The sequence below is a fragment of the Panulirus ornatus genome, chromosome 68, assembly GCF_036320965.1.
Source record: "Panulirus ornatus isolate Po-2019 chromosome 68, ASM3632096v1, whole genome shotgun sequence".
NCBI classification, from domain to species: Eukaryota; Metazoa; Arthropoda; class Malacostraca; order Decapoda; family Palinuridae; genus Panulirus; species Panulirus ornatus.
In genome coordinates this window covers 1,940,715-1,948,845 of record NC_092291.1, presented here as the reverse complement: position 1 = coordinate 1,948,845, position 8,131 = coordinate 1,940,715, and positions in this window count along the sequence as shown.

The window sequence follows — 8,131 nt, the reverse complement described above, 5'->3', positions numbered from 1 at the left end:
TATATATATATATATATATATATATATATATATATATATATATATATATATATATACATATATATATATATATATATATATATATATATATATATATATATATATATATATATATATATATATATATATATATATATATATATATATATATATATATGTATATATATATATATATATATATATATATATATATATATATATATATATATATATATATATCCCTGGAGATAGGGGATTAAGAATACTTTCCACGTATTTCCTGCGTGTCGTAGAAGGCGACTAAAAGGGGAGGGAGCGGGGAGCTGGAAATCCTCCCCTCTCGTTTTTTTCTTTTTAATTTTCCAAAAGAAGGAACAGAGGGAGGCCAGGTGAGGATATTCCACAAAGGCCCAGTCCTCTGTTCCTAACGCTACCTCGCTAACGCGGGAAATGGCGAATAGTTTAAAAGAAAAGAAAAGAATATATATATATATATATATATATATATATATATATATATATATATATATATATATATATATATATATATATATATATATATATATATATATTATTTTATTATATTTATTATACTTTATCGCTGTCTCCCGCGTTTGCGAGGTAGCGCAAGGAAACAGACGAAAGAAATGTCCCAACCCCCCCCCCCTCCCATACACATGTATATACATACGTCCACACACGGAAATATCCATACCTACACAGCTTTCCATGGTTTACCCCAGACGCTTCACATGCCTTGATTCAATCCACTGACAGCATGTCAACCCCGGTATACCACATCGCTACAATTCACTCTATTCCTTGCCCTCCTTTCACCCTCCTGCATGTTCAGGCGCCGATTACACAAAATCTTTTTCACTCCATCTTTCCACCTCCAATTTGGTCTCCCTCTTCTCCTCGTTCCCTCCACCTCCGACACATATATCCTCTTGGTCAATCTTTCCTCACTCATTCTCTCCATGTGCCCAAACCACTTCAAAACACCCTCTTCTGCTCTCTCAACCACGCTCTTTCTATTTCCACACATCTCTCTTACCCTTACGTTACTTACTCGATCAAACCACCTCACACCACACATTGTCCTCAAACATCTCATTTCCAGCACATCCATCCTCCTGCGCACAACTCTATCCATAGCCCACGCCTCGCAACCATACAACATTGTTGGAACCATTATTCCTTCAAACATACCCATTTTTGCTTTCCGAGATAATGTTCTCGAATTCCACACATTCTTCAAGGCCCCCAGAATTTTCGCCCCCTCCCCCACCCTATGATCCACTTCCGCTTCCATGGTTCCATCCGCTGCCAGATCCACTACCAGATATCTAAAACACTTCACTTCCTCCAGTTTTTCTCCATTCAAACTCACCTCCCAATTGACTTGACCCTCAACCGTACTGTACATAATAACCTTACTCTTATTCACATTTACTCTTAACTTTCTTCTTCCACACACTTTACCAAACTCAGTCACCAGCTTCTGCAGTTTCTCACATGAATCAGCCACCAGCGCTGTATCATCAGCGAACAACAACTGACTCACTTCCCAAGCTCTCTCATCCACAACAGACTTCATACTTGCCCCTCTTTCCAAAACTCTTGCATTTACCTCCCTAACAACCCCATCCATAAACAAATTAAACAACCATGGAGACATCACACACCCCTGCCGCAAACCTACATTCACTGAGAACCAATCACTTTCCTCTCTTCCTACACGTACACATGCCTTACATCCTCGATAAAAACTTTTCACTGCTTCTAACAACTTTCCTCCCACACCATATATTCTTAATACCTTCCACAGAGCATCTCTGTCAACTCTATCATATGCCTTCTCCAGATCCATAAATGCTACATACAAATCCATTTGCTTTTCTAAGTATTTCTCACATACATTCTTCAAAGCAAACACCTGATCCACACATCCTCTACCACTTCTGAAACCACACTGCTCTTCCCCGATCTGATGCTCTGTACATGTCTTCACCCTCTCAATCAATATATATATATATATATATATATATATATATATATATATATATATATATATATATATATATATATATATATATATATGTATATATATATATGCATATATATTTCCTCTGTTTCCAAAGATTGTCAAGATCTCTTGAGCCAAGGAAATTAGTGTTTGATATCAGTGTGAGTGAAATAGAAGTTACTGTGACTTCGAGAAGTTTTTGCATTCCAGTTATGACTGAGCAGTGAATATCTAAGAAGTCCCTAACAGGCGATTCTGAATCAGATATGAAAATTTGCAAGTGTGATATAAAGATTATTAAAGGAAAATGGGCAGATATTTAAGTGATCTAGCTAGAAAAGTTGACTTGGAACAGAGGGGTATCCAAGTCAACTCTAGTCGCCTGAAACCCCAAGCCACATGCTGTATCGTCTTTTGATTCATTACTTAGTCTCATCTGTCTCATCTCATTTTTCAGTAATTTTAAGACATTTTCATACTTTGTTGTTTATATTTCATTCATCTGTGCTGTGTTCAATTGCTTATTGTACTTAGATATGTATGTATATATAAGTGAAAGTGTCCTGTAAATGAACTGAGCATGTGTGTGTATATGGATATATATGTATATATGTGTATATATATGTATATATATATATATATATATATATATATATATATATATATATATATATATATATATATATATATATATATATATATATATATATCTTTTTTTTTCTTTCAAACTATTCGCCATTTCCCGCATTAGCGAGGTAGCGTTATATATATATATATATATATATATATATATATATATATATATATATATATATATATATATATATATATATATATATATATATATATGGCAATGAAGGGGGCAAAGATGTTGAATTTTGGTAAGAGAACCATTACTTTTGTACAACTTAATTTCTTTACTGAAATGAGAATTAACTGCTTCTAAGGGATTTTTACTAAGTTTAGAATATGTTGTGTTATCATTTAGAAGATTATTCATTTTAGATAAATAATTACTTTTATCTTAAATCACAACAGTGTTAACCTTATCTGCTTTAGTAATATGTATATCCTTGTCTGTTTTACAGTGTTGAAATCTCTTAGAAATCTTTTAGGGCAGTTAGTATCCACTGGTTTTGACAAACTGGCATACACTAAATCCTTACAGATTTAGATATCATCATTAGATCATTTACTGTCCATCTCTAAATTACCAAGAGACTTTGTGACAACAATAGGCAACAAATGACATCAAGGTTGTCACGAGCCTCATTCATGTAGCCTTCTTCCACTCACTCGGTATTTGTGATGGTTCCAAAATAAACACACCTCTGGAGGATAGTGAATCATTAAACTTAATGTTATGTGGCTCAAGGTCTGTCTCAACTACTGGTAGAGCAGTTGGTTCGCTAACTGCTCTACCATTACTACAAATTTAATATTTTTCTTCAAATGTTTACACTACTGCCATGATGACGCGATATTATCTGATCCACAACTGATGGTGGCGCAACCAAAGTGCTTATGTTCTGTATTATCACTGATCTACAAATTATCTCCCATCCTACCCATATTACTGACCACTGTGACCATCCTACCTATATTACTGACCACTGTGACCATCCTACCCATATTACTGACCACTATGACCATCCTACCCATATTACTGACCACTGTGACCATCCTACCTATATTACTGACCACTGTGACCATCCTACCCATATTACTGACCACTGTGACCATCCTACCCATATTACTGACCACTGTGACCATCCTACCCATATTACTGACCACTGTGACCATCCTACCCGTGTTCCTGACCACTGTGACCATCCTACCCATATTACTGACCACTGTGACCATCCTACCTATATTACTGACCACTGTGACCATCCTAACCATATTACTGACCACTGTGACCATCCTAACCATATTACTGACCACTGTGAACATCCTACCCATATTACTGACCACTGTGACCATCCTAACCATATTACTGACCACTGTGAACATCCTACCCATATTACTGACCACTGTGACCATCCTAACCATATTACTGACCACTGTGACCATCCTAACCATATTACTGACCACTGTGACCATCCTAACCATATTACTGACCACTGTGACCATCCTAACCATATTACTGACCACTGTGACCATCCTAACCATATTACTGACCACTGTGAACATCCTACCCATATTACTGATCACTGTGACCATCCTAACCATATTACTGACCACTGTGACCATCCTACCCATATTACTGATCACTGTGACCATCCTAACCATATTACTGACCACTGTGACCATCCTACCCATATTACTGACCACTGTGACCATCCTAACCATATTACTGACCACTGTGACCATCCTACCCATATTACTGACCACTGTGACCATCCTAACCATATTACTGACCACTGTGAACATCCTACCCATATTACTGACCACTGTGACCATCCTACCCATATTACTGACCACTGTGACCATCCTACCCATATTACTGACCACTGTGACCATCCTACCCATATTACTGACCACTGTGACCATCCTACCCGTGTTCCTGACCAATGTGACCATCCTACCCATATTACTGACCACTGTGACCATCCTACCCATATTACTGACCACTGTGACCATCCTACCCGTGTTCCTGACCAATGTGACCATCCTACCCATATTACTGACCACTGTGACCATCCTAACCATATTACTGACCACTGTGAACATCCTACCCATATTACTGACCACTGTGACCATCCTACCCAAATTACTGACCACTGTGAACATCCTACCCATATTACTGACCACTGTGAACATCCTACCCATATTACTGACCACTGTGACCATCCTACCCATATTACTGACCACTGTGAACATCCTACCCATATTACTGACCACTGTGACCATCCTACCCGTGTTCCTGACCACTGTGACAATCCTACCCATATTACTGACCACTGTGAACATCCTACCCATATTACTGACCACTGTGACCATCCTACCCATATTACTGACCACTGTGACCATCCTACCCATATTACTGACCACTGTGACCATCCTACCCACATTACTGACCACTGTGACCATCCTACCCATATTACTGACCACTGTGACCATCCTACCCATATTACTGACCACTGTGACCATCCTACCCATATTACTGACCACTGTGACCATCCTACCCATATTACTGACCACTGTGACCATCCTAACCATATTACTGACCACTGTGACCATCCTACCCATATTACTGACCACTGTGACCATCCTACCCGTGTTCCTGACCACTGTGACCATCCTACCCATATTACTGACCACTGTGACCATCCTACCCATATTACTGACCACTGTGACCATCCTAACCATATTACTGACCACTGTGACCATCCTACCCATATTACTGACCACTGTGACCATCCTACCCGTGTTCCTGACCACTATGACCATCCTACCCATATTACTGACCACTGTGACCATCCTACCCGTGTTCCTGACCACTGTGATCATCCTACCCGTGTTACTGACCACTGTGACCATCCTAGCCGTGTACCTGACCACTGTGACCATCCTACCCATATTACTGACCACTGTGACCATCCTAGCCGTGTTACTGACCACTGTGACCATCCTACCCATATTACTGACCACTGTGACCATCCTAGCCGTGTTACTGACCACTGTGACCATCCTACCCATATTACTGACCACTGTGACCATCCTACCCATATTACTGACCACTGTGACCATCCTACCCGTGTTCCTGACCACTGTGACCATCCTACCCATATTACTGACCACTGTGACCATCCTACCCGTGTTCCTGACCACTGTGACCATCCTACCCGTGTTCTTGACCACTGTGACCATCCTAGCCGTGTTCCTGACCACTGTGACCATCCTACCCATATTACTGACCACTGTGACCATCCTACCCGTGTTCCTGACCACTGTGACCATCCTACCCATATTACTGACCACTGTGACCATCCTACCCGTGTTCCTGACCACTGTGACCATCCTACCCGTGTTCTTGACCACTGTGACCATCCTAGCCGTGTACCTGACCACTGTGACCATCCTACCCGTGTTCCTGACCACTGTGACCATCCTAGCCGTGTTCTTGACCACTGTGACCATCCTACCCGTGTTCCTGACCACTGTGACCATCCTACCCGTGTACCTGACCACTGTGACCATCCTAGCCGTGTTCCTGACCACTGTGACCATCCTACCCGTGTACCTGACCACTCCGACCATCCTAGCCGTGTTCTTGACCACGCTCATAGATGTATGTATGTATGATAATCACCATCTCTTGCAGCGACTTTTAGACGTAAATACCGGCATGTCAACAAAGCCAACTAGAATATCTTACGTCGCTTCTTTTCTGACTTTCCTTGGCTAAATTACTGTTTCTTATGTGGTGATGCTTCTGTCTCTGCCAAGCTTATGGTGATGCTTCTGTCTCTGCCAAGCTTATGGTGAGGCTTCTGTCTCTGCCAAGCTTATGGTGAGGCTTCTGTCTCTACCAAGCTTATGGTGATGCTTCTGTCTCTGCCAAGCTTATGGTGAGGCTTCTGTCTCTGCCAAGCTTATGGTGAGGCTTCTGTCTCTTCCAAGCTTATGGTGATGCTTCTGTCTCTACCAAGCTTATGGTCATGTTTCTGTCTCTACCAAGCTTATGGTGATGTTTCTGTCTCTGCCAAGCTTATGGTGAGGCTTCTGTCTCTACCAAGCTTATGGTGAGGCTTCTGTCTCTGCCAAGCTTATGGTGATGCTTCTGTCTCTTCCAAGCTTATGGTGAGGCTTCTGTCTCTACCAAGCTTATGGTGAGGCTTCTGTCTCTACCAAGCTTATGGTGAGGCTTCTGTCTCTGCCAAGCTTATGGTGATGCTTCTGTCTCTTCCAAGCTTATGGTGAGGCTTCTGTCTCTACCAAGCTTATGGTGAGGCTTCTGTCTCTACCAAGCTTATGGTGAGGCTTCTGTCTCTACCAAGCTTATGGTGATGTTTCTGTCTCTGCCAAGCTTATGGTGAGGCTTCTGTCTCTACCAAGCTTATGGTGAGGCTTCTGTCTCTGCCAAGCTTATGGTGAGGCTTCTGTCTCTGCCAAGCTTATGGTGAGGCTTCTGTCTCTACCAAGCTTATGGTGAGGCTTCTGTCTCTACCAAGCTTATGGTGAGGCTTCTGTCTCTACCAAGCTTATGGTGATGTTTCTGTCTCTGCCAAGCTTATGGTGAGGCTTCTGTCTCTACCAAGCTTATGGTGAGGCTTCTGTCTCTGCCAAGCTTATGGTGAGGCTTCTGTCTCTGCCAAGCTTATGGTGAGGCTTCTGTCTCTACCAAGCTTATGGTGAGGCTTCTGTCTCTACCAAGCTTATGGTGAGGCTTCTGTCTCTGCCAAGCTTATGGTGATGCTTCTGTCTCTGCCAAGCTTATGGTCATGCTTCTGTCTCTGCCAAGCTTATGGTGATGCTTCTGTCTCTGCCAAGCTTATGTGGTGAGGCTTCTGTCTCTGCCAAGCTTATGGTGATGCTTCTGTCTCTGCCAAGCTTATGGTGATGCTTCTGTCTCTGCCAAGCTTATGGTGATGCTTCTGTCTCTGCCAAGCTTATGGTGATGCTTCTGTCTCTGCCAAGCTTATGTGGTGAGGCTTCTGTCTCTGCCAAGCTTATGGTGATGCTTCTGTCTCTGCCAAGCTTATGGTGATGCTTCTGTCTCTGCCAAGCTTATGGTGATGCTTCTGTCTCTGCCAAGCTTATGGTGATGCTTCTGTCTCTGCCAAGCTTATGGTGATGCTTCTGTCTCTGCCAAGCTTATGGTGATGCTTCTGTCTCTGCCAAGCTTATGGTGAGGCTTCTGTCTCTGCCAAGCTTATGGTGATGCTTCTGTCTCTTCCAAGCTTATGGTGATGCTTCTGTCTCTGCCAAGCTTATGGTGATGCTTCTGTCTCTACCAAGCTTATGGTGATGCTTCTGTCTCTGCCAAGCTTATGGTGATGCTTCTGTCTCTTCCAAGCTTATGGTGATGCTTCTGTCTCTGCCAAGCTTATGGTGAGGCTTCTGTCTCTGCCAAGCTTATGGTGAGGCTTCTGTCTCTGCCAAGCTTATGGTGATGCT